Source organism: Hemitrygon akajei, chromosome 15 (genome assembly GCF_048418815.1).
Source record: "Hemitrygon akajei chromosome 15, sHemAka1.3, whole genome shotgun sequence".
In the NCBI taxonomy this organism is placed as follows: Eukaryota; Metazoa; Chordata; class Chondrichthyes; order Myliobatiformes; family Dasyatidae; genus Hemitrygon; species Hemitrygon akajei.
In genome coordinates, this window is record NC_133138.1 from 50970878 (window position 1) to 50998518 (window position 27641).

Sequence of the window (27641 nt, forward strand, 5' to 3'; positions counted from 1 at the left end):
GACGAGGTGCTAGACGAGAACCTAACCAGACTAAATGACAATCCAAATGAAACAGAAATCCTAAACACAATTGCAGACTGAACCAAATTTGAGCAGACATGTTCAGATGCTCCTGAAATATCCAAACCTTGGCACCAAAACATGGCCGCCAATTAACAGAATGGGCCAGAACCTTTAACAGGACCGTGCCAGCAATCCATAGTCTGGGGTATCAGAGCTTCTTAACCCTGTAGGCTGGTGCAGTCGAGTGCATACTATAACAGAGCACCTCAGAAGGTCAAGCAGCATCTGCCTCCACTGATACTGCTTCATCCTCTGGGGTTCTGAAACAGCTTGTTTTCTTACAATGCCACAAGAACTTTGGCTCTTTGTCAAGAGAAATTTAATGCTTGACTATAGAACATTACAGAACAGGAACAGGCCTTTCAGTGGCCATGTTGTGTCAAATTAATTAAGATATTTATTGCCTTGTATACCAATGGGAATAAAGACCCCTAATCCTTTCTTCCTGCACATGATCCATATCTCTTCATTCTTTAAATATTAGATATTCATATGTCTATCTAAGATCCTTACAAATGCCCCCATCACATCTGCCTGTACCATCGTCCCTGGCATTCCAGGCACCCACAACTCTCAGGACCCAAACATGTACCTGGCTGGATACTGGAAACTTGTGCTGATCAACTGGCTGGTGTGTTCAAAGGTATCTTCAACCTTTTATTTACTGAATTCCCAACTGCTTCTAAAAGGCAATAATCATATGGGTTCCCAAGAAGATCAGGGTGAGCTGCTCAATGACTACAACCCAGTAGCACTCACACCTACCATAATGAATTGCGTCAAGAAGTTCTTTATGATTAGAGTTAACTCCTGTCTGAGCCAGGGCCTGGACCCTCTTTAACTTGCCTACCGCCACAACAGCTACAACTGACACAACCTCAATGGGTCTCACTGTGTTTTGGAGCACATAGGCAACAGTAACAAGTATATCAGTCTGCTGTTTATTAATTATAGCTCAGTGTCAATACCATCATCATCCCCTCAGTATTGATCACCAAATTCTAAAGCTGGACCTCAGTACCTCTTTCTGCTACTGGACCCTCAGCTTCCTCATGAGGAGATCACAGTCAGTATGGATTGGTGATAACATTTAACTAACAATCAAAACAGGCACTCCTCAAAGATGCATGTAGAAACATAGAAACATAGAAAACCTACAGCACGATACAGGCCCTTCGGCCCAATGCTGTGCCGAACATGTACTTACTTTAGAAATTACGTAGAGTAACGCATAGCCCTCTTTTTATTTAAGCTCCATGTACCTATCCAGGAGTCTCTTAAAAGACCCTTCCACCACCATCTCTGGCAGCACATTTCACACACTTACTACTCTCTGCTTAAAAAACTTACCCCTGACATCTCCTCTGTACCTACTTCCAATCACCTTAAAACTGTGCCTTCTCATGTTAGCCATTTCAGCTCTGGGAAAAAGTCTCTGACTATCCACACGATCAATGCCTCTCATCATCTTATACACCTCTATCAGGTCACCTCTCATCCTCCGCCACTCCAAGGAGAAAAGGCAGAGTTCACTCAACCTATTCTCATAAGGCATGCTCTCCAATGCAGGCAACATCCTTGTAAATCTCCTCTGCACCCTTTCTATAGTTTCCACATCTTTCCTGTAGTAAAGTGACCAGAACTGAGCACAGTACTCCAAGTGAGGTCTGACCAGGGTCCTATATAGCATGAACATTACCTCTTGGGTCTTAAACTCAATCCCATGGTTGATGAAGGCCAGTGCCTTATTAACCACAGAGTCAACCTGTGCAGCAGCTTTGAGTGTCCTATGGACTCAGACCCCAAGATCCTTCTGATCCTCCACACTACCAGAGTCTTACCATTAATACTATATTCTGCCATCGTATTTGACCTACCAAAATGAACCACCTCACACTTAACTGGGTTGAACTCCATCTGCCACTTCTCAGCCCAGTTTTGCATCCTATCAATGTCCCGCTGAAACCTCTGACAGCCCTCCACACTATCCACAACACCTCCAACCTTTGTGTCATCAGGAAATTTACTAACCCATCCCTCCACTTCCTCATCCAGGTTATTTATAAAAATCACAAAGAGAAGGGGTCCCAGAACAGATCCCTGAGACACACCACTGGTCACCAACCTCCATGCAGAGTATGACCTGTCTATAACACCTCTTTGCCTTCTGTGGGCAAGCCAGTTCTGGATCCACAAAGCAAGGTCCCTCTGAATCCACAAAGCAATGTCCCCTTGGATCCCATGCCTCCTTACTTTCTCAATAAGCCTTGCATGGGGTACCTTGTTAAATGCCTTGCTGAAATCCATATACTGTAGCGGTGTGCTACACGCAGCGCTGAAATAACGACACATAGTCGGTGAGCTGCAGTTGCAAAAGAGGTTTATTCAAACTTCGCGGCCTCGCTTTAAAGCCTTCCTGATCCCACCCTCCCTGGGCGGGAATACTGTAGGGGGCGCGTATTCACAGTCCTGTCCCGCGCGCGGGCTTTTCCCCTTGCTGGTGAAGCAGACTTGGCGCCCTTTTTGGGACCGGCCTCAATGCCGGCTCGCGCCACTTTGTGAGCCGGTTCGAGTGCGCTGGGAAGTGGGTCGCCACATTAAACCCCCCCCCCCCCCAGAACCGGTGATACACCCCCCAATATCCACAGTCTGGGTCAGTCCCTGTTTGGGAGGTCTGCCTCTGCACCGCGGTGCCGGAATCTCGACCGGCTGTGCCAAGTCCACATGGGCTGGTTTGAGTCGGTCCACCGTGAAAACCTCCTCTCTCCCCCCAATGTCCAGCACGAATGTGGACCCATTGTTTCTGATCACCGTAAACGGCCCCTCGTAGGGCCGCTGTAGCGGCGTCCGGTGTCCGCCCCGTCGGACAAAAACAAACTTACAGTTTAGCAGGTCTTTGGGTACGCAGGTCGGGTTCTGCCCATGCTATGAAGTGGGTACGGGGGCCAGGTTACCGAGCCTCTCATGTAGTCTGTCCAGGACTGCTGCGGGTTCTTCCTGTTGCCCCCTTGGGGCTGGTATGAACTCCCCGGGGATGACCAGGGGTGCGCCGTACACCAACTCGGCCGATGAGGTGTGCAGATCTTCTTTGGGCGCCGTGCAGATTCCGAGCAGGACCCAGGGAAGATCGTCCACCCAGTTAGATCCTCTCAGGCGGGCCATGAGAGCCGACTTCAGGTGACGGTGGAAACGCTCCACCAGTCCGTTTGACTGTGGGTGGTAAGCAGCTGTGTGGTGCAGCTGTGTCCCCAAAAGGCTGGCCATAGCTGACCACAGGCTGGAGGTGAACTGGGCACCTCTGTCGGAGGTAATGTGGGCCGGTACACCAAAGCGAGATACCCAGGTGGCGCAGGATTCGGAGCTGGTGTCGGTGAGCGGGACCGCCTCTGGCCATCTTGTGAACCGGTCCACGATAGTCAGGAGGTGCTGCGCTCCTCACGACACTGGCAGGGAGCCCACGATATTCACATGAATGTGGTCGAAACGCCGGCGAGTGGGGTGGAACTGCTGCGGCAGGGCTTTGGTGTGCCGCTGCACCTTGGCTGTTTGGCAGTGCATGCACGTTTTGGCCCATTCACTGACCTGCTTGAGGAGTCCATGCCAAACGAACCTGTTGGCCACCATCCGGATGGTTGTCCTGATGGAGGGGTGCGCCAAGTTGAGAATGGAGTTGAAAACGCGCCGCCGCCAGGCTGCCGGGACGACGGGGCGGGGTTGGCCGGTGGTGACGTCACAGAGTAGGGTCCTCTCACCTGGGCCTACGGGGACGTCCTGGAGCTGCAAACCAGAGACTGCAGTCCTGTAACTAGGGATCTCCTCGTCTGCCTGCTGTGCCTCCACCAGCGCTTCATAGTCTACCCCCTGGGACAGGGCTTGGATGTTAGGGCGGGAGAGGGCGTCCGCCACGACATTGTCCTTTCCCGAGACATGCTGGACATCCGTCATGTATTCGGAGATGTAGGACAGATGGCGCTGCTGGCGGGACGACCAGGGGTCGGATGCTTTTGTGAACGCAAAGGTAAGCGGTTTGTGGTCCGTGAACGTGGTGAAGGGCCTACCTTCTAAGAAGTACCTGAAATGCCGGATTGCCAGGTACAGCGCCAACAGTTCCTGGTCGAAAGCACTGTATTTGAGCTCGGGTGGTCGCAGGTGTTTGCTGAAAAACACCAGGGGTTGCCAGCGACCCCCGATGAGTTGTTCCAGCACCCCACCGACTGCCGTGTTAGATGCGTCCACTGTGAGGGTGGTAGGGACGTCTGTTCTGGGGTGCACTAGCATCACGGCGTTTGCCAAGGCTTCTTTGGTTTTAATGAAAGCGGTGGCGGACTCCTCGTCCCAGGTAATGTCCTTGCCCTTACCCGACATTAGGACGAACAGGGGACGCATGATTCAGGCTGCTGAGGGGAGGAAGCGGTGGCAGAAATTCACCATACCCATGAATTCCTGAAGGCTTTTGTTTGTGTTGGGTCGGGGGAAATGGCAGACTGCGTCTACCTTGGCGGGCAGAGGGGTTGCCCCGTCTTTAGTAATCCTGTGGCCCAGGAAGTCGATGGTGTCGAGCCCGAACTGGCATTTGGCCAGGTTGATTGTTAGGCCGTATTCACTCAGTCGGGCGTAGAGTTGACGGAGGTGGGACAGATGCTCCTGACGACTGCTGTTGGCTATGAGGATGTCGTCCAAATAGATGAAAGCGAAGTCCAGGTCGCGTCCCACCGCATCCATTAACCGCTGGAACGTCTGTGCGGCATTCTTTAGGCCGAACGGCATGCAGAGGAACTTGAAAAGGCCGAACGGGGTGATGAGAGCCGTTTTGGGGACGTCGCCCGGATGCATCGGGATTTGATGGTATCCTCGGACGAGGTCTACCTTGGAGAAGATACATGCGCTGTGCAGGTTTGTTGCAAAGTCCTGAATGTGCGGCACAGGGTAGCAGTTCGGTGTTGTAGCCTCATTCAGTCTGCGGTAGTCGCCGCATGGTCTCCAGTCCCCTGTTGCTTTCGGCACCATGTGCGGGGGGGAGGCCCATGGGCTGTCAGACCGCCGGATGATCCCCAATTCCTCCATCCGCTTGAACTCCCCCTTCGCCAGTCAGAGCTTGTCTGGGGGAACCCTTCGAGCACGGGCGTGGAGGGGTGGTCCCTGGGTCGGGATGTGGTGCTGTACGCCGTGTCTGGGCATGGCTGCTGTGAACTGCGGTGCCAGAACTGATGGGAAATCCGTCAGGACTCTGGTGAAGTCGTTGTCGGACAGCGTGATGGAGCCGAGGTGTGGGGCCGGCAACTGGGCTTCACCCAGGGAGAACGTTTGAAAGGTCTCGGCGTGGACCAGTCTCTTCCTTGGCAGGTTGACCAGTAGGCTGTGAGCTCACAAAAAATCCGCTCCCAGGAGCGGTTGGGCTATGGCGGCCAGTGTGAAGTCCCACGTGAACCGGCTGGAGCCGAACTGTAGCTGCACCGTATGGGTGCTGTAGGTCCTTACTGTGCTGCCATTCGTAGCCCTCGGGTGGGACCCAGTCCTCTGTTGCGGGTGTCGTAACTCGTCGGAGTTAAGACGCTGATCTCGGCTCCAGTGTCGACCAAAAAGCGGTGTCCCGACTGCTTGTCCCAGACATACAGGAGGCTATCCCGATGGCCAGCCGCCGTAGCCATCAGCGGCGGCTGGCCCTGGCGTTTCCCGGGAACTTGCAGGGCGGGCTACAGCGGCGGGCTTCTGTGCCCCACTGCTGGTGGTAGAAGCACCATTGTTCGTTGGTCTCCTCAGCCCTGCCTCTGGGGTTAGTGGGCTCTGCGGCCGGGCCTGGTCTGGTCTGCTGCCGGAAGTATGGCCTGGTGATCTGTGCGACGGATGCCCCACTCTCCTTTTTGGCTTTCCACAGCACGTCCGCTCGGGCTGCCACCTTCCGGGGGTCACTGAAATCCGCATCAGACAGCAGCAAGCGTATGTCCTCGGGCAGCTGCTCCAGGAACGCCTGCTCAAACATGAGGCAGGGCTTGTGTTCCCCGGCCAGGGACAGCATCTCATTCATCAAAGCCGACGGCGGCCTGTCTCCCAAACCATCCAAGTGCAGTAAGGGGGCAGCTCGCTTGCGTCATGAGAGTCCGAAAGTCTTTATGAGCAGGGCTTTGAATTCTGTGTATTTGCCGTCCTGCAGGGGCGACTGTATGAACTCCTCAACCTGGGCAGCTGTCTCCTGGTCGAGGGAGCTCACCACGTAGTAGTAACGTGTGGAATCCAAGGTTATCTGCCGAATGTGGAATTGGGCTTCTGCTTGCTGGAACCATAGGTGAGGTCGCAGCGTCCAGAAGCTTGGCAGTTTTACCGAAACTGCATGAACAGATGCGGCGTCGTTCATCTCTGGTCCAAATATCGTTTGGGCCTTCAGGGTCACCAATTGCAGCAGTGTGCTACACGCAGCGCTGAAATAACGACACGTAGTCGATGAGCTGCAGTTGAAAAAGATTCAAACTTCGCGGCCTCGCTTTAAAGCCTTCCTGATCCCGCCCTCCCCTTGTGGGAATGCTGTAGGGGGCGCGTATACACAGTCCCGTCCCACGCGCGGGCTTTTCCCCTTGCTGGTGAAGCAGGCTTGGCGCCCTCTTTGGGACCGGCCTCAATGCCGGCGCACGCCACTTTGTGAGCTGGTTCGAGTGCACTGGGAAGTGGGTCGCCACAATACACTACTTCTACTGCTCTACCTTCATCAATGTGTTTAGCCACATCCTCAAAAAATTCAATCAGGCTCGTAAGGCACAACCTGCCTTTCACAAAGCCATGCTGACTATTCCTAATCATATTATGCCTCTCCGAATGTTCATAAATCTTGCCTCTGATGATCTTCTCCATCATCTTACCAACTTCTAATGTAAGACTCACTGGTCTATAATTTCTTGGGCTATCTCTACACCCTTTCTTGAATAAGGGAACAACATCTGCAACCCTCCAATCTTCCCGAACCTCCTCCTTCCACATTGATAATGCAAAGATCATTGCTGGAGGCTCAGCAATCTCCTCTCTCGCCTCCCACAGTAGCCTGGGGTACATCTCATCTGGTCCCAGTGACTTATCCAACTGAATGCTTTCCAAAAGCTCCAGCACATCCTCTTTCTTAATACCTATATGCTCAAGCTTTTTAGCCCACTGCAGGTCATCCCTACTATCGCCAAGATCCTTTTCCATAGTGAATACTGGAGCAAAGTATTCATTAAGTACCTCTACTATCTCCTCCAGTTCCATGCACACTTTTCCACTGTCACACTTGAGTGGTCCTATTCTCTCACATCTTATCCCCTTGCTCTTCACATACTTGGGGTTTTCCTTAATCCTACCTGCCAAAACCTTCTCATGGCCCCTTCTGGCTCTCCTAATTTCATTCTGATGTGTAGCCCACTGCTCTTCTAAATATGCACTCATGACTGTGTGGCCAATCACAGCCCAAACACCATCTATAAATTTGCTGATAACACCATTGTTGTTGGTAAATCTCAGATGGTATACAGGAGTAAGATAAATTGGCTGTTTGAGTCGTACCACAACAACAACCTCATACTCAACACCGGCAAGGCCAAGGAATTAATGGTGAACTTCAGGAAGGGGACTAGCCCTCATTGCAGAGTCAGCAGTGGTAAGGGTGAACAGCTTAATGTTCAAGGATATCAATACCTTGGAAGAGCAGTCCTATGCCCAGCATATTGATGCAGTCATGAAGAAGGGGTGCCAGTGACTCTGTTTTGTTAGGAATTTGAGGAGATTTAGTAAGTCACCAAAGACTCTTGTAAATTTCTTTAGATGTATGCTGGGGAGAATTCTGACTGGTTGCATCTGAGCCTGCTATGGAGGCTTAAATGCATAGATTGCAAGAGGCTGCAGAAGGTAGCGGGGTCAGCCAGCTCTTTCAGAAGCACAACCCTCCCCTCCAGAAAGATGATATCCTTTTCATTCGGTACCCTCATTATCTGAGGCACGTTGTTCCTTTTTGCGCCTGGTGGCACATCGGGCAGCACTTTTTGCCATTTCCTTGCCTGCTTTTTACAAGGTCGAGTTGCTAGCTCGACGCTTAACCAAGCACAGCTGGATTCGAACCCGGGTCCATCAACCTTGAAGTCTGGTGCAGATGCCACTGCACCACAGCCAGCTATTACCTGGTACCTGCCTTCCCATTACTACCATCATGGAGGAGGTACAGGAGCCTGAAGCACTGCACTCAATGATTCAGAAAGAGCATCTTCCCTTCCACTCTCAGATTTCTGATTGGTCAATGAAACTACTTCTTTGTTCTTTTATACTCACCAGTTATTTTGTAATTTGTGGTAATCTTATGTCTTTGCACTGTACTGCTGCGGCAAAACAACAAATTTCTTGTCATATGAGGCTGATAATAAATCTGTGTCTACTTCGCTGTGTAAAGAACCTGCCTTGCACTTCTCCTTTGAACTTATCTCCCCTTGCTTTAAATGCATACCTTCTAACATTAGACTTTTTGATCCTGGGAGAAAGATATTGGCAGTCTACTCTATCTGTGCCTATCATCATTTTATAAATTTCTGTCAGATCTCCCCACAGTCTCTGCTACTCCAGACAAAACAACACTAGTTTGTCCAACCTCTTCTTATAGCATTTACACAATCCAAGCAACATCCTGGTACACCTCTTTTGCAGCTTCTCCATAGCCTCAATGTTCTTCCTACAATGGGCTGATCAGAATTGAATCCAATACTCCAGATGTGGCCAAACTAGAACTTCATAAAGTTTCAGCATGGCTCTTGAACTTTGACTAATAAAGGTCAGCATGCCATATACCTTCTTTACTACCTTATTGATTTGTGTCACATGATGTCATATGCATATCACGGCAGTAACTTTGGCAAAAAGAGTTAATTCACTAATACTGTAAGTGAAAAAATGTCAAAGAAAATACTGCAGATGCTGGAACTCTGAAATAAAAATCAGAGAAACTACTAGAAATCTGCCCACCTGTTGAGAGTTTTTATTATTTCCTGTTTTTGTTTCATCCAATAGTAATAGGATAACTACCCAGTCACACTGCTGCATGCTTTTAAGTTACTCACCTAACAACAATCTGCAGCAGGTGTTACTCCTGGCTAGCTTAATATCCAACACACACTCAGACATAGCCCATATTCAACAATAGCACACACGTCTGCAGACACCTTGTAGGGTATTCCCAAACTTACTTCCCTTTCTTTTATAAAAGAAGAGAACTGAGCAACTGAAGACCACTGCAAGAGACAGCCGAGGGTCCTCACCGTGATCAGACACTCAGCTACATAGAGGCAAAGGATCTTGCAACCGTGGTCATGGCTGCAGACGTTTAGAGACATTAAAGCTGGCAATATTCTCATATGTCAATCTTTTCACAAATGTTTCCACAATCTTTACTGCATAAAAACACAATTATAAGAAAATAGGAACACGTAAAACTGACCATTTGCATTTTTAACTTCTGTAAATCTCCTGATATTGACTTGTGAGCTTAATCACTTAACAACAGAGCCCTGAGTGGAGGCAGAGCCTTGTGCGTTATACAGTAGTCGCATCATCTGGTCAGACTAGACCATGTCTTAATCACAAAATGGCAGAAAATAATATAGACAGCCAGTAAATCTCTGTCCCAGACTCCAATAGCTGTTCAGGACAGTAAATGCTTCTGAGTATCACTGACATTCAGAAACATTCTGTAACAATTTTTAAAAGCTGTGCAACAATAAAAGATATTTATTAGAAACTAAATCACTGTAAAGCATTTAAACACTTTTAAATAATTGGAACCATTAAGCCAAGCAGAATTAATGAAAAACAGTAGCCCTTCTTTCACTTTTCATCCTCCCTACAACTGTTGTAACGAATGCGCTTGCTGTTGCAGCATCGATTCAGCACACAGATTCCCCAGGGTGAATGCTGAGAAATTCTGCGAGTTTGTACTCCACTGCCTAAGGTTAGCACGCAGCTGGGAATCTGCAGACGTGAGCTGGGCAGCATAGGTGAGATCTCTTTCATTCGGGAATCCCAAATAGCCAGGGAGTGAACAACAACAGCTCCATGTTAAATTGCTGCCATTTCCTATAAAGCTATAACCCAATAATCCATACAAGCACAACATTGATCATGGTGGTGGTCACAAATGAGTTACTTCTCCTTGGAGTGAGAACCATATTCAAAATTCAAAGTTCAAAGTAAAGTTATCATCAAAATAATATATAATATACAACCTTGTGAGTCATTTTCTTGCAGGTACCCTCAGACAAACAAAGGAATACAATAGATCCACAAGAAACCACACATAACAAAGACCGACAAACATCCTCCCGCCACCCTACCAGGGATAGGGTTCCTCTAGTCCTCTCCTACCACCCACTGACCTCCAAGTCCAGCACATAATTCTCCAAAACTTCTGCCATCTCCAAAGGGATCCCATCACCAAGCTCATCTTTCCTTCCCCCAACATTCGACTTTCTGCAGGAATTGCTCCTTATTGGACCCCCTTGTCTATTCACCCCTCCCTACTGCTATCCCTCTTAGCACTTGTCCTCCTAAGTGGAACAAGTGCCACACCTACACCTACACATCCTCCCTCACTACCATTCTGGGCCCCAAACAGTCCTTACAGGTGAGGCAACACTTCTCCTGTGAGTCTGTTGGAGTCATCTATTGTATCCGGTGCTCCCAGTGTGGCCTCCTGTATATTGGTGAGACCCAATGTAGATTGAGAGACCACTTTGCCGAGCACCTATGCTCCATCCACCAGAAGAAGTGGGATCTCCTAGTGGCTATCCATTTTAATTCCACTTCCCATTCCCATTTCAATATATCAATCTATGGCCTCCTGTACTGTCACAATGAGGTCACACTCAGGTTGGAGGAACAACACCAGTCTGGGTAGCATCCAACCTGATGATACGAACATCAATTTCTCAAACTTCCAGTAATGGACCCACCCCTGCGCTCTCTTGCTCAGTCCCTATCCACTCTTGTATACACTGAGAATTCACAGTTTGTACACACTGGAATTTAGAAGGATGAGAGGGGATCTGATTGAAACATATAAGATTATTAAGGGATTGGACACACTGGAGGCAGGAAGCATGTTCCCGCTGATGGGTGAGTCCAGAACTAGAGGCCACAGTTTAAGAATAAGGGGTAGGCCATTTAGAACAGAGACACGGAAAAACCTTTTCACCCAGAGAGTGGTGGATATGTGGAATGCTCTGCTCCAGAAGGCAGTGGAGGCCAAGTCTCTGGATGCATTCAAGAGAGAGTTAGATAGAGCTCTTATAGATAGCGGGGTCAAGGGATATGGGGAGAGGGCAGGAACGGGGTACTGATTGTGTATGATCAGCCATGATTACAGTGAATGGCGGTGCTGGCTAGAAGGGCTGAATGGCCTACTCCTGCACCTACTGTCCATTGTCTTCCCTCTCTCACCTTATCATCGTTTCACCTGTCCATCGTTTCTATCTGGTGCTCCTCCAGCCCTTTTCTTTCTTCTGTGGCCTTCTAGCCTCACCTATCAGACTCCCCCTTCTCTATATGTCTTTCACCAATCTGTTGCTGGAAGCCTTCTTTCCCCTCCTTTCCCCTCCTCCTTCCTCCCTTAGAGTTTGAACAACATTTGTGAAATCCTCTGGCCTTGTTGTACTTTAAATGGAATACTTATCAATACATCCATGACTGAGGTTGACTAATCATTAACATCCAGAAATGTTTATCCTGTTTCATTTTCCACCAAAGTTATCCAGCCTACTAAGTGTCTCTCACATTTTCCATTTGATTCCTGAGATCAACTGGCTTGGTTAGTATCCTTGAAGTCAAGACAAATTCCTTCAGCACATCTATCCAGTCATTCCTCAATTTCTACAACTCAAAGGAACTAAAGAAGGCCAGACTCTTACAGCCAATCAGTGCATTCTAAATTATTCACTTACATAACTATGACAAGAATGTTTCCCTACCGCTTAGAGATGTCACTGAGGGGAGAACTGATGTCAATGAGTGTCTTGTTGGCTTTAATTTAGCTTTGCACATTAGTTAATGTCATGTAGTGTCATGAATGTGAATTGTGCATTAATGTTCTCACCACGTGACAAATGCTGTGTACCCACATATGTGCAGATGACATTGGTCATTTTGAAGTTCTAAGGGCACTAAGAGGCCCAAAGCATGGCTATATATAAATCCACGAAGTTTATCCAAGAAAGAGTTGAGCTATATATTTGTAAAAGACTTGTAGGCTCTGGGCCAGAGAGAATTATAAGTTTTCTTCTGATTATTACCATTGGAAGTGTGTGTGTACCTAAGTATTAGATGAAGAACACAAGCGACTCCAGTACAATTATTACCATTTCTCACACATTTACTCTATGCACGGTAATTTAAATATTTATATCTGAGAAAGAGGCCCAAGTGTCCAGAAACACTCAATATAGTCTTCTTATAATATTAACTTGAAGGAGAAATTACTACTGAATGCCAGTACAAACATATTAATTCTTGTGCAATTGAATCAAATATAACTTAAAATACTCAATAGAGAGAAATATCATTTCCAGCATCATAAGCAGCAGGATCAAAAACTTCTGCAAAGTCTGATGCGTAGTAACTCGTCACAGCCACAGGATACTTAGCACCCAAACGCACGTAATATTTGTACAGGGGCAAAATCTTATGAGCAGTGTTTACTTATACATATCTCATCTGTGAAAGGACAAGCTATGTAATGCATCTGATTAGTGAATAGAAACTTAGTTGGGTAGGGATTTGCAACTGTTTCAAGACAGTGAACAACGACGGCATTCTGTGGGCTGTGGACAATACTTCGATCTTTGATCATATAATAATCAAGTTGTATAGGCTAACAGCCAACATTGAATAGCTGCCTACACTTGGAACCACAAGAAACTTACTAACTGATCCAAACTAAACTTGGATTTGTTAACCTTGAAAGCAAGAGACTGACAAGTGACCCTTTTGAGACATACTCTATAAACTAGTAAACCGTACTTTAAGGTCCAGCTTCACTTTAAACTAAACATGACAGTAGGACTGACTAATAAAGCTCAAAAGCAGGCAAAAGCTAGCCAGGAAATACTTCACATGTGGTGGAATTCTTGAAAGGGTGGGGGAGGCAAAATGTCTGGCAGGGATTTGTTAGATGATGCATTGGAGGACAGAAGTCATGAGGGATTTATAACAGCCAAATTGCTTTCTTCAATCCCATGATCCTCGAATCTTGCAGAGATAATGAATTAAGATTTAATGTTATCATCACAACCTGTATATTTACGGTCTCAATTTGTGGTATGTTGTTCACTTTTTTTTAAGAGGGTGTGCAATTTACCTCTACTTTTTGAAAACAGCATATAAATGTATATCTCAATTATTATTACTCTCACAGTAATATTTAGTAATATTGTAAACATGTTGTTTGATCAAGCACTTTTTTTTACTTACGTAATTCATTATGGATTATATGAAAAAAGTTTGTGCATGGCATATGTCATTACACCACCATATCATATGTCAGCGCCTCACTAAAAAAAGGAAAGAAAAAACCTAAATAGCCAAATATCCTGGCCCTTGTGGTTATTTTTATCAATTAGTTTCTGAGGTTACAAAGCATAACAGTGGCAACAAGAAACTTTTAAGACGAAGCTAGAACAACAACCTACCATGTTGAAGTGCAGCATGTTTTTCTGCAGAAGAGGAGAGAACCATTCTATTTAAAGAAAAAGGTAGAAAACAGACGAAATTGCAATTCCCTACCCAACAAGCAACAAAATGGCCATAGCTTCATAAACAGTGAATACTAGGTGATAATAATAATAAATTTTAAAAAGATAGACTCATTCAATGGCACAACAGAAAACTGGATGATTTACACTGAATGAATTGAGCAGTGTTTTGAAGCCAATGAAATAGCCAATGACAAACTAGTGGCAGTGTTGCTGAGTACAATGGGTACAAAGGCACACAGTTTGCTCAGACGTTTAACTGCTCAAACCAAACCAGCTGAAAGAAGCTTTGCTGATATCCTGAATGTAATGCAGGACCATTTAAAACCAAAACGTTGTTGATTGCAGAACACTTTAGGTTTCATAGCTGGAATCAAGAGGAAGTGGAGTCCATTTCAGCTTACATGGCTGATTTGAAGAAATTGTCTGAGTATTATCAGTTCAGTGATGGGCTTAATAGTACACCGAAAGATTGTTAAGTTGGTGGAATCTTACAAGAAAGCTTTCAAAAAAGGCTCCTAACTGAAGAACAACTCACATTTGAAAGAGCAGTTGAAATTGCTGTGTTAATGGTAACAATAATCAGAGATGCACTTATTCAGCTACGGTCATGAACGGAAATGAGTGTGAACAAATTTACATCTAAACAGAAACCTGTTTGGCCAAACAAAGTACGTTACCATTGCAGCACAGGCTCACATACACCAGACCAATGCAAGCTTAAAGGCAAAGCTTGCAGAAAATGTAACAAAGTAGGACACATACAAAGAGCATGACGGGCAGACAAAAATAAATGGAATGCACAGGGAGGCTAACATCAAAGGATATACTTTGTATTGAAAGGACAGGCAGGAAGGTGGTGTGGTTCTATTGGTAAGAGAATGAATTACATCTTTGGAAAGATCGGGCATTGTATAATAACCCAAGTCTTATTAGGGAGCTTAATGTAAAGGAACCCTTAGGAGACAGTGATCATAATATGACTGAATTCATTCTGCAGTTTGAGAGAGAGAAGCGCAAGTTGCATGAATCAGTACTGCAATGGAATAAAGGGAATTACAGAGGCATGTGAGAGGATTTTTTCCAGGTGTATTGGAGGAGGATACTGGCAGGGATGACAGTGGAGCAGATGTGGCTGAAGTTTCTGGGAATAGTTCACAAGGCGCAGGATAGATATGTCTCACAGAAGACGAAGTTCTCAAATGGCAGGGGTAGGCAAATGTGGCTGACATTGGGGACTGCATAAAAAAACAAGGAAAGGGTAGCAAAAGTGAGTGGGAAGTTGGATGATTCAGAAGCTTTTAAAATCCAACAAAGGACAACAAAAAAGCTGTAAGAAGGGAAAAGATGAAATATGAGGGCAAACTAGCCAGTAATATAAAGCAGGATATCAAAGGTTTTTTCAGTTATATAAAGAGTAAAAGGGAAGTCAGAGTTGATATTGGACCACTGGAGATGATGCTGGTGAGGTAGTAATGGGGGAGAAAAAAATGCCAGATGAACTTAATGGGTACTTTGCATCAGCCTTCACTGAGGAAGACACTAGCAGTATGTTAGAGGTCTGTGAGTGTTGGGGAGCAGGAGTGAGTGATATTCTATTACAAAGGAAAAAGTGCTAGGCAAACTAGACCAGATGGACTATATCCTAGAGTCCTGAGAGAGGTTGCTGGAGAGATAACGGATTCATTGGTCATGATCTTTCAATAATTACTTGATTCTGGCATGGTCCTAGGAGACTGGAAAACTGCAAATGTCACTCCACTCTTTAAGAAGGGAGGAAGGCAAAAGCAAGGAAAAAATATCCGGTTAGCCTTGCCACAGTGGTTGGGAGTCTATTATTAAAGATAAGGTTTCAAGGTACTTGGAGACTAATAATAAAATAAGTTAAAGACAATATGGTTTCTGTAAAGGGAAATCTTGCCTGGCAAATCCGTTAGCAATTTTTTGAGGAAGTAACAAGCAGAATGGACAAAGGAGAGGCCATCACTTACTTGGATTTTCAGAAGACATTTGATAAAGTGCCATGCATGAGGCTGCTTAACAAGATAAAATTCTATGGCGTTACAGGAGAGATACTGGCATAAATAGAAGAATGGCTGACAGGCAGGAAGCAGCACGTGGGAATAAAATGGGTCATTTCTGGTTAGCTGCCAGTGACTTCTGGCATTCCTCAGGGGTCACTATTGGGACCACTGCTTTTTACATTGTTTGTCAATGATCCAGATAATGGCTTTGTTGCAAAGTTTGTGGATGATACAAAGATAGATGGTGGAATATGTAGTGCTGATGAAGCAATATGATTGCAACAGGATTTAGACAAATTGGAAGAATGGGCTGTAAGTGGCAGATAGAATACAGTTGGGAAGCGTATGATAATGCACTTTGGTAAAAGGATCAATAGTGTGGACTATTATCTAAATGGGGAGAAGGTTCAAACATCAGAAGTACAGAGGGACTGAGATAGGACTCTGTGCAAGACTTCCAGAAGGTTAATTTACAGGCTACGTCTGTGGTAAAGAAGGCAATTGCAATGTTTACATTTATTTCAAGTGGAATAGAATAAAAAAGCAAGGAAATAATGCTGAGCCTTTTATAAGGCACTCGTCAGTCAGCACATGGAGTAATGTCAACAGTTTTGGATCCCATATCTCAGAAAGGACACGTTGTCATTGGAGAGAGTCCAGAGGGGGTTCACAAGGATGATTCCAGGAATGAAGGGGTTAACATATTGAGGAACATTTGGCAGCTTTTTGCCTGTACTCACTGGAATTTAGAAGAATGCTTAGGGATCTCATTGAACCCTACCAAATTTTGAAAGGACTAGATAGGGTGGATGTGGAGAGGATATTTCTATGGTGGGGGCACAACCTCACGATTGAGGGGTGATCTTTTAGAACAGAGGTAAGGAGGAATTATTTTAGCCAGAGAATAGTGTATCTGTGGAATACTCTGCCACAGACTGAAGTGGAGGCCAATTCTGTGGGTATATTTAAGGCAGAAGTTGATTGTTTCCTGATCAGTGAGGGCATCAAAGGATATGGCGAGAAGGCAGGTGTATGGGGTTAACACACACAAAATACTGAAGGAACTCAACAGGCCAGGGAGAATCTAGAAAAAGAGTACAGTCAATGTTTCGGATCAAAACACTTCAGTAGTCCTGCCAAAGGGTTTCGGACTGAAATATCGACTGTACTCTTTTCCTAGATGCTGCCTGGCCTGCTGAGTTCCTCCAGCATTTTGTGTGTGTTGCTCAGTTTTCCAGTATCTGCAGATTTTCTCTTGTTTGAGGTGTATGCGGTTGAGCAGAATCTGGGATCAGCCATGAAGGAATGGCAAAGCAGATTTGATGGGCTGAAACCAAGCCTCAGCTTCCTGTGATCACACCATTGATGCACAAGGATTGCACAAGCGGGCTGTGAAAATTCAAGAAGTGGTGAATCCCACAAGGTCAAAGGACATGTCACAGCCTAATTCTGCTCTTATGGTTTTATGGTCTCAGAGATAAAAAGCCAAGTTGAAGTTTTTTAAAAAAGCCCTAATCTGCATGCTGGTGATAAAAAATCTGATAATGATGAGTGTGATACAGGACTAGGTAGCCTTAACATTTACAATGTGAAAACTAACAAGAGACAGTGACTTATATCTGAAGTGAATGGCAAATTATTTAAAATGGAATTGGACACTGGCTCAGCTGTTTCAGTTATTGCACAAAATAAGTTTGAATGACAGTTCAAAGATACTGAACTGAAGCCTGCAGATTTCCAGCTAAGAGCTTATACTAGAGAAAAGATTACTCTTGTGGGAAAGACACTTGTAACAGTGAAATACAACAACCAACAAACCACATTGAGTTTGAATGTGGTAAAAACAGGAGGGCCAGCATTGTGGGGCTGTGACCGGCTAAGACAACCACACTTGATTGGAGATCCATCCACCATTTGCATGCCACATCCCCTGCAATAGAGTCAACTGAAAGTGAATTGGGAAAGGTACTGGGTGATGCCACAGCAGTGCTCAAGAAAGGCATTGGAAAACTCAAACATATCAAGGGTAAAATAGTTCTAAATGAAAATGCCACACCCAAGTTTTAAAAAGCCCATCTGGTTCCTTATACGATCCGTGATAAAGTAGCCAGTGAGCTAGATTGCATGGATGCTGAAGGTATTCATGGATGCTGAAGGTATCCAAGGTTGAATGGAGCCCATGGGCAACACCAGTGGCCCCAGTAGCCAAGAAGGATGGGTCTGTCAGGATCTGTGGTGATTTTAAGGTCACCATCAACACAGCACTGAAAGTAGATCAATACCCTTTGCCCAGTATAAAAGATGTCTTTGGAAACCTTTCTGGAGGAAAACACTTCAACCAAGTGGACAAAGCTGAGGCCTGCCCACAGATGGAGATAGAAGAGTCCAAAGTATTTCTCACCATAAACACTCACAAAGGGCTTTATCACTATAATAAGCTTATTTTTGGAGTACGTCTGCACTTGCACCCTGGCAGGGAACTATGGACTAGGTGCTGCAGGGCTGCCCAAGCACTCGGAGTTACCTGGATGACATCATTGTTACCGATGTGGACGACAAGGAATATTTCCAAAATCTCAAGACAATGCTAAAAAGTTTTGAAGATCATGAGCTTAGAGTATGAATTGACAAGTGTGAATTCTTTAAACCAAGCCTCAGCTTCCTGTGATCACACCATTGATGTACAAGGATTGCACAAGCGGGCTGTGAAAATTCAAGCAGTGGTGAATGCCACAAGGTCAAAGGACATGTCACAGTCACAGTCTTTTTTAGGATTTGGCAATTACTGAAACAGGTTCCACCCAAATCTGGCTACTGTGCACCATGCCTCGAACTTATCACTACTGATCAGGAAGAACAGCAATGGACAAAGCAATATTAGGTGGCTGTCCAAAAGGCAAAGGGAATGGTCAAGTCAGACACATTACTCACACATTAGGATGTACATCATCCAGTGAAGTTTGCCTCACCTTACACTGTAGATGCAGTCGTGTCACACAGTATGAGTAATGGAAGTGAACGCCCCATAGCATTTGCGTCACTTTCCCTTACCGCTGCAGAGAAAACTTACGCACAGATTGACAGTGAGGCCTTGATTCTGCTTTGGGGTGTAAAACGTTTCAACCAGTACTTGTATGGAGAGAGTTTACCCTCATTACTGATCATCAACCACTAGTGTCCATTTTCAATCCACAGAAGGGTGTTCCACTAACAGTATCAGTTTTTTGAAGGACACAATTACAAGATTGAATTCAAGAGGACAACTAATTATGGAGATGCTGATAGGTTGCCCCATTTACCCTTAGAAAAGGAAGTACCTGAAAAAGTTACAAAAGAGGACACTACTCTTGATGTACTCTCATGAATGAAAATCAAATGTCTCCCTATTACAGCAGAGATGATCCAAAGGGAAACCAGAAAGGACCCCACACTGCCTCTAGTCTACATGGGAACCCAAAATGACTGGAATGTACAGCTGAAATTCCATTTCTTCCATTTTTACCAGCGCCGAGATGAACTTGACCTTGACAGTGGTTGCTTTATGTGGAGATTGACAGCTGTTGTACCATCCAAGCTGAGAGCAAAAGTGCTGGAGGAGCAACATGACAGTCATCTAGGCATAGTCAAGATGAAAGTGTTGGCTCGAAGCTTTGTCTGGTGGTCTGGGATAGATCAGTAGATCGTGCACCTTGCCCTGCACTATTCTGGATGCCAACAGTAACACCTTTCCACCCCTGGCAATAGCCTACATCGACCTGGCAGAGGATTCATGTTTATTTTGCCAGACCATTGATGGGCAGAAATTTCTTAGTAGTAGTGGATGCAGCAGGAAAGTTGCCAGAAGTGTCCCCAATAGCCTCCACTACAGTCTCGCACACTGTTGATGTGTTGTGAAGCCTCTTCTCAACAACTGGTGTTCCAGAACTCTTAGTCAGTGACAATGAACCACAGTTTGTTGCAGAACAGTTTCAGTCATTCCTGAAAATGAATGGAAAAAGACATATTACGTCTGCACCGTACCACCCAGCTACAAATGGTTTGGTGGAAAGGTTTGTCCAGAGTCTAAAGAAGGACTGCAAGCAATGTAGCAGAACACACTTCACTGATGCAGAAGATCACCAATTTCTTCCTTGCATTTTGCAATGCAGCGCACTACACAACCAACAATTCACCAGCTATGCTGTTCCTGGGTCATCCCTTGCACTCATGCCTGGAGCTCCTCAAACCCCATCTCAGAAGGAGTCTGCAGGACAAACAGAGGAGCAAAATTGAGGGCTCTTCACACGAGGAGGTTCGATGTTTTACTCCTGGACAAACAAACCTGGCGAGGGAATACAGAGGCGATCAAAAGTGGGTACACGTGGACAGAACTGGACCGACAGTGGAGGTGCATCTGAGGTCATCTGGAGAGGACACATCAATCAGCTGAGGACAGCAGAGTCAATTGTTAGAGAAGGAAGGTGTCCAGAGAAGTCAGAACCAGTACTACAGTCTCAGACCGCAGACTCATCTCCTACAACCATTATGGAAGAAACCCCACAGCCACAGTTCTCACCTGCTAAGCAAAGTGACAGCACCCCAACTTCCCACCCCCCACCCGGTCAGGAAGGATGGTATTCAATAAGAGTAAGAAATCCTCCACAGTGATTAAATCTTTAGGTCTGTAGGGGACAATTTAAAATTTAATAGCAGTGGATGTCTGTATAGTAGCTGTATTGTACAGTATTCTGTGTATATAAGATGACTAGAGAGAGATTTGTTACATATTTGAATTGAGACGCATTCTATATTAAGTTGGAGTTCATAGCTAAGCAGTGTGTAGTGTATTTAATATTTCAGTAACATTTGAGTAATATTGTAAATGTATAGTTCGATTAAGCATTTTGTTTATTTACATAATTCATGATGGGTTTATATGTAAGGAGTACACAAATGGCATACGTCATTACGCCACCACGCCACATGTGAGTGCCTCACTAAAGAAAAGGAAAAGAAAACTAAGAAGACAAATATCCCAGCTCTTGTGTTTTTTATTAGTTTTATGATTTGAAGTTACAAAACATAATAGATACTGCAGGTGAATTGCCACGATAAATAAAATAAACCAATTCTCCATTGAAAATTTCCATTTAACAAAGTCCTACCATATTTCAGACTAGGGTTTTTCCAGCTCAATGATTTAACTTTAATGGTTGGAACTGTCAGTTTGCTCTTAAATACAGAATCCATGAAGTCAGGAGTTAGAGAAAGACATGAAACAAAAGGTTAGAATTGGTTAAATGTTTGCTCTTCACTACAAGGTAAATGCAGAGAAACTTAGCTAAGATTAAAGAGGTGTTTTCAGCTCTGTTAGGGAATTATTGAGTAAAACCACTTCCTGGAACCACTTGCTCAGAAAACCCTGCTGATACAACTCTGCAGGCAATTTTCTTTCCTGCTCGGTTTTGTAAAGGCAGAGTAATGGAGCAATACCAAAGCTCTAGTGCATAGTCCTCTGTTTATTTTCAAACCTGACATTGCTCTCCACAAGGCATCAATTTGGAATATGAAAACATCTGCTCTACACCTGCATGCAGCATAATTACGGTATCATAGGCCCCTGTCTCGGAGATTTTAATTGGGAGGCTTTGGCACCACTGATGTCATGATACCATTGGCATTGTGGCATTAACTGTATGCGCATGCGAGGCCTGAAGCAAAGTAAATAAATCTGGCAACAGCTCAAAAAAAAATCCCTGAAAATATGGTTCTCTTCTGTCATTGGAACAAGGTACATTGGGCCATTTATATTTATGAGTGCAGCTGTTTGTTCTCGCTGTCAGCTGTGCTCCTGTAATGGAAAAGAGCTTTGTGTTTGCTGCACTGACCAATTCACACTGGAACAGCTACCATATTTTGTTGTAGCTAATTAGTCTGTCTCTCCTAAAGGTGTAGTTAATAGTTCAACAAGTGGTAACTATCCTAGATCCATTTTACCTAAATATTAATCTTCTAACGTTAGTCTGGGTAACAAATGTCAGCAAGTTCCCCACATCATGAGGGCAAATAGCAATATTGCCTTTCCATCCACACACCTCCTCATAGGGACCAGAAGAGGGGTGCGTTTCTTTCTTCATTTATTATTTGATTACCTTCTTTACAATCTTCTGTTTTGAAATACAGACAACTTATAATTTTTACTCAGCAGGTCAGCATGAAATCACTTAATACATTGATTTACCAAGTTAAAATTTTTAATTATAACTAGATTAAACTTTACAAATGACTATCTCTCTTAATAATGCATCACTCTTCTCTTTGTGCCATGAAGTATTATAAGATTTTTTGGGATTTAAGCCTCTGTCATTTAAATAAAATTAGCAATCAGACATTTCCTCAACACCACTTTCAAAACACTATACTTAATGGGGAAAAAAAATTATATTTTATCGGGGCCAAGTTCAACAGTGTCAAAAAGATGAGACAGGGATCCTGTTGTACAATTTATCTGATCCACCAATTACTGATCAGAGATATATACCAACATTGTGCCTTCTAGTAATTACTGTGATTGCAACAAGAAAGCACATAAATCTGGGCAGTGGGTTGACTGCACAACTCCTCGGGGGCCCAATATTGTGAAGAGTGGATCACACTCTTTGAAGCTAAGGTATAGCTTTTAAAGAGAAAGAACCATCTGCCTGCAGCTAGTAACACAACACATTCTGATGTGTTGAAAGATGAGCTGATGTCATATAACCAGCTACAAAATTTTGAAAGCTGCTATGGCATAGGAGATGTGAAAGAGGAGAAGATGCATAAAGCACCAGGAGAACTTGCAAATAAGCAATATAACAGTCAAAACATTAAGCTCAGTAATGTCACATGTCCAAAGTCACCAAGCACAGCTTCAGACCTACTACATCCGCATTTCAGCAGCCAGCCAATCTCCAAAAACCCAGTATACCAGCAATCTCTATAAAACTGGATTCAGACTCAAACACAACTGCACCTAATCCTCACACAGCTAATGTGGTTGTAGGCCCTTATCCACATCTCAGACCGCATACTCTGCAATGTACTCGGACACTGGAGATAGGCCCCCTAATTACAAGTGCGTGCTTCGTACTCTGTTTGGAATTGGGATGGGTTTATTAGTGTCATTTGTACCAAGATACAGTGAAAAGCTTGAAAGCTTGTCTTGATTATAGATCATACAGATCAAATCATTACACATTGCATTGTGGTAGAACAAGGTTTAAAAAAAAATAACAATGCAGAATAAACTGTAACAGCTACAGAGAAAGTGCAGTGCATGTTCAAAATAAGATGTAAGATTATAATGAAAAAAATTGCGAGGTCAGGAGTCCATTTTATACTAGGGAAATATTTTATAGTCTTAAAGCAACAGGGTAGAAATTGTACTTGAGCCTGGTGGTAAGTGGGTTCAGGCTTTTTTTAATCTTCTGCCCAATGGGAGAGGGGGAAAAGAGAGAATTTGGGATTGGTGAGGTCTTTGATTAGTCCCACTGCTTTACGGAGGCAGTAAGAAGTATATAGACAGAGTCCATGGAACGGAAGCTGGTTTCTATGAGGTACTGAGCTGAGTCCACAACTCCGAGGTTATTTGTGCTCAGTTGAAGAGCAGTTGCCATACCAAATAAATATTCATTCACATTGGATACTTTTTCATGTTGCCACCATAAAAATTGATATGGGTCAATTGGGGGGGGGGGAGGGTACATGCCAAATTTATTTAGCCTCCTGAAGAAAAGGAAGCATTGACGAGTTTTCTTGGCTGTGGTGTCTAATATTTGGAATAGGAAAGGCAATTAGTGGCAAAGACAAGATGGCAGGTCATCAGGAACACACAAATTAGCTCTTGGGTTACAGTTACATATGCATTTCCTTCCTCCTATGAATGAGCTGATGCTCAGAATTAGGAGAGTATTCCAGTAACAGATTCCAGTAGAATATCGTACACTTTCTGAAGATGCAGCCGGAACAATCATTCTTTCCCTTACCATAACTCTACATTTACACCTTTCTGCATAAAAGTATCATGGAAATACTGCCTTGGCAGGCAGCAATGGAAGAGAATACCACAACTATTTGGCACATAAAACCAATTTAGAGCATAGCACAGAGATGGCAATTACAAGTGGTAAGATAGCAAGCACAAATAGTTCATAGCCAATGTAGTCAAGTATAAATGCCAGTTTCCCAAAGGGTAATGTTACATCAGGACTGCAGAAGGCTCTGATGAATACTTGTTGGGAAGGTTATAGAAGAAGCCTCATGAATATGCAGAATGAAATTTGGGTGACAGAAAGTTTCTGCGAAATGCCAAGGTGCATGGAGGAATCTAATCAGTTTAGTGTGGGCTTCAATCTTGCATGGAACCAGCGTCAAATACTTCAGCTATGTACCTGACATCTGCATGCTGTGGGGGAAATACAGATAGAGGGAAGATAAACTGTGGGATTGTTAATGTTTGGAGAATTGTTTTCCCACATCCCAGCCAGATGAAATGCTCATGAGTTTACCAGCCATAAAGTATAGTATTAATGGTAAGACTCTTGGCAGTGTGGAGGATCAGAGGGATCTTGGGATCCGAGTCTGGAGGACGTTCAAAGCAGCTGCGCAGGTTGATGCTGTGGTTAGGAAGGCATACAGTGTATTGGCCTTCATTAATTGTGGAATTGAATTTAGGAGCTGAAAGGTAATGTTGCAGCTATATGGGACCCCACTTGGAGTACTGTGCTCAGTTCTGGTCGCCTCACTATAGGAAGGATGTGAAAGCCATAGAAAGGGTGCAGAGGAGATTTACAAGGATGTTGCCTGGATTGGGGAGCATGCCTTATGAAAACAGGTTGAGTGAACTTGGCCTTTTCTCCTTGAAGAAACGGAGGATGAGAGGTGACAAGGCCAACATTTATTCTACCTCCCTAATTTTCATTGAACTGATTTGCTTGATAGGTTTATAATCAATATTATCAGTGGATCTGGAAACAAGACCAGAGAAGGAGATTAGTGAACCTTTTGGTGTCACAATGGTTTTGATCCACACAAGGGCTACAGGTAGATAAGCAATGTGTTGGGATTGCTGAACTATATCTAGAATCATGCCATCAGTGGATAATCATTTCCCTATAACCCTCCCTTAGCGTATTGTGGTGGGTCAAATATTGATTCACCATGGAATGCTACCGAATCCAGCTAGTGTGACTGCAATTATGGTTTCAGGTTTGACAGACATGATTGTCTAATTACCAACCAGAAGAGCCAGAATCTCTATCCTTCATCTTTTGCCACAGTTTTTTCAATCTCCAAATGAATGATGCTCCTCTTCATATTGTAAAGTAACAGCTAAATACATACAACTAAACACAATATGCTGGAAGTCTGAAATAAAACCAGAAAACAAATGGGAGAGAAGTATTCAGTGGGTCATGTAATTCCCATGGTTTAGGCACAGAATTAATGTCTTATGCCATTTACCTTCAACAGAATTGGCAAGTGTCAGGACAATGCAGGTTTTAAGATGCAAAGTACAGGGAGAAGGGAGGAGAGAATAAAAGAGAAAAACAATGGAAGGTGCAAAAGAAGGATAACAATGCTAGATTTAAGAGAGTGGTAAATGCTTCAGAGAATAACAAAAGGCAGGCCTGCAGAAGTAAATAAGAGAAGAGGAATAAATGGATGAAAGTACCTTTTTTCTGATTTGATTGTTTGATTATCAGCCATTTCTCTTTCAAGAATGCACACACTGAAGAATCTCTGCATTCTACTAATTTTATTTCTTTATTCACAGATACTGCCTGACCCACTGAGTATTTCCAGAAATAAATAACAATGTCTTTCTGTAAAAAAAAGGTGTGCTGTGCATTTACCATTTGGTATTTCATGCAGGGTAATTCTCCTTCGTGAAAATGTATGGTCCACTTTACCGTTTAACTTCCCTCAGCTCCTGGCTTCCTCTCCTATTCCCAACATGACTTGGAAGAGCCTACGGGCGGTATTCATGGGCCCTCTTACCAAGATATCTATGCCCTGTTATACTGAACCAGCTTGTCCTGAAAGCAGAAAGCTGATGGTGGAATCAAAGCATGCATACATCGTAAAGAGGACCATCGAAAATTTCACTTATTACTCCAGTGTGTGTATTCCTTCTGCGATTCTTTGCCGTTTGGAAGCTTTGCAGGATAAAGTCCATTTTAGTTGTCAGAGTGTCAAGGGCTTCAATTATAAATTGTAGATTGAACGTGTAGTATGAAGGATTACGATCATATATGCTAATCAAATATAAAATAATCAGAGGGTTTTGCACTTCCAGCAATAAATGCAGCTGCTTGATAAGCCAATACTATGCAACATTGGTATTTGCAGAGGCTATTTAATACTTATTCTACAAAAGCAGGTTTAATTCTGATGCTTTTTTTGGGCTGTATCACATATTTATTTGCAGGTCCTCTGGGTAATATATACATGGCAGCAAGTTACCACGTTCTGCCAAATATATAACATTATTCTTCTTTGGAGAGGACATAGCAGGGGGCCTAATGATGCAATCCTCCTCACAGCTAGCTCACACAGTGCAGCCTGTATTTCACCATCCAGCAAACAAAACCAGGTTCTCTCATACTCCATCATTTTCTCAGGATACATTTTTGTGGTTTGCTTTTTTTTTTGTTGCCAGTCACTTCTTTCCACTATTCGTTTCCACTCAAATAAATGTTTAACTCCTACATTTATCTAGTTATATATAAATAGCTGCTGCAGCATTTTAATTACTACCAGAGCGACGCTGGTTATTCTGCTTCCCCACCTCCACTGCCTCACTTATTCATGGATGAACTCCCAGCAGTAGTTACATTCAGTGCTGGGAGCTCTTGCTGAATGACTGGCTCAGCTGACCTTGGAGGCTTTTGCACAACGTCTGTGCAGAGTACAAATGGGTGCATGGTTTTTGCTGCGTGAAATGACTGCCAGCAGCGCATGGATCCTGCAAAATCCATCCAAGGAACGTGATGGATGCTTTCCTTTCGGTAGGATCAACAAACAATTCATGCAACTTGGATTTTAAGTTTCCGATATGCTGGGAGTAGACAGGCCCAGAAAGCGAGCTGCAAACTTGGAAGCAAATGCAGCGTTTCTGTTAGTAAGGCTGGAGTAGTGTGCTATCATCCATTTTGAACTTACAAAAGACATAAAATCCGAAATTTTCTGTAAAGATTATGCAGGAGTGAAATGATTTAGTTGTTCAGTTACACAATGGCATTAATATACAACAACAAGGCACCACTGCAATCTCCCTTCTGACACTACACCCCTACCACAGCCAAAGTAGTAATGGAAATAATTCAATCCATCCTGACTCGAGTACTGGCAGATAACATGTAATGAGCAAGATAATGGAGTTGCCAATCTACTGGAGTTCACAAAGAAACAAATTCAAGCCTGTGTCTTATTTGGTTGATTGAAAATATCTCGATTACATGCAGGAGTTCTGCTATCTGGATAAAGTCGATGTAAAAATAATTGTTAGTAATCCTATATTTAAAGTAAACTGCTTTTCATAATTTTAGCTTCCTTTGCTCTACTAAATATAACTGAAACAGACCAATACTGGACTGCCCTGTTTATATATATAAATCATTTCCTCCCTCCCTTCTCTTGAAGGCAGTAACTGCAGCAACAAAGTCAGGCTCCACAGTTGCTGACAGCTTTCCAGGATCGCCCACGAGACTGTTCTTAATCCATGAGCCTGGGGACTGATTGTTGCGATGGTCATTCAAGCATAGAGCATTACAGCTGAAGCCAAGCATTC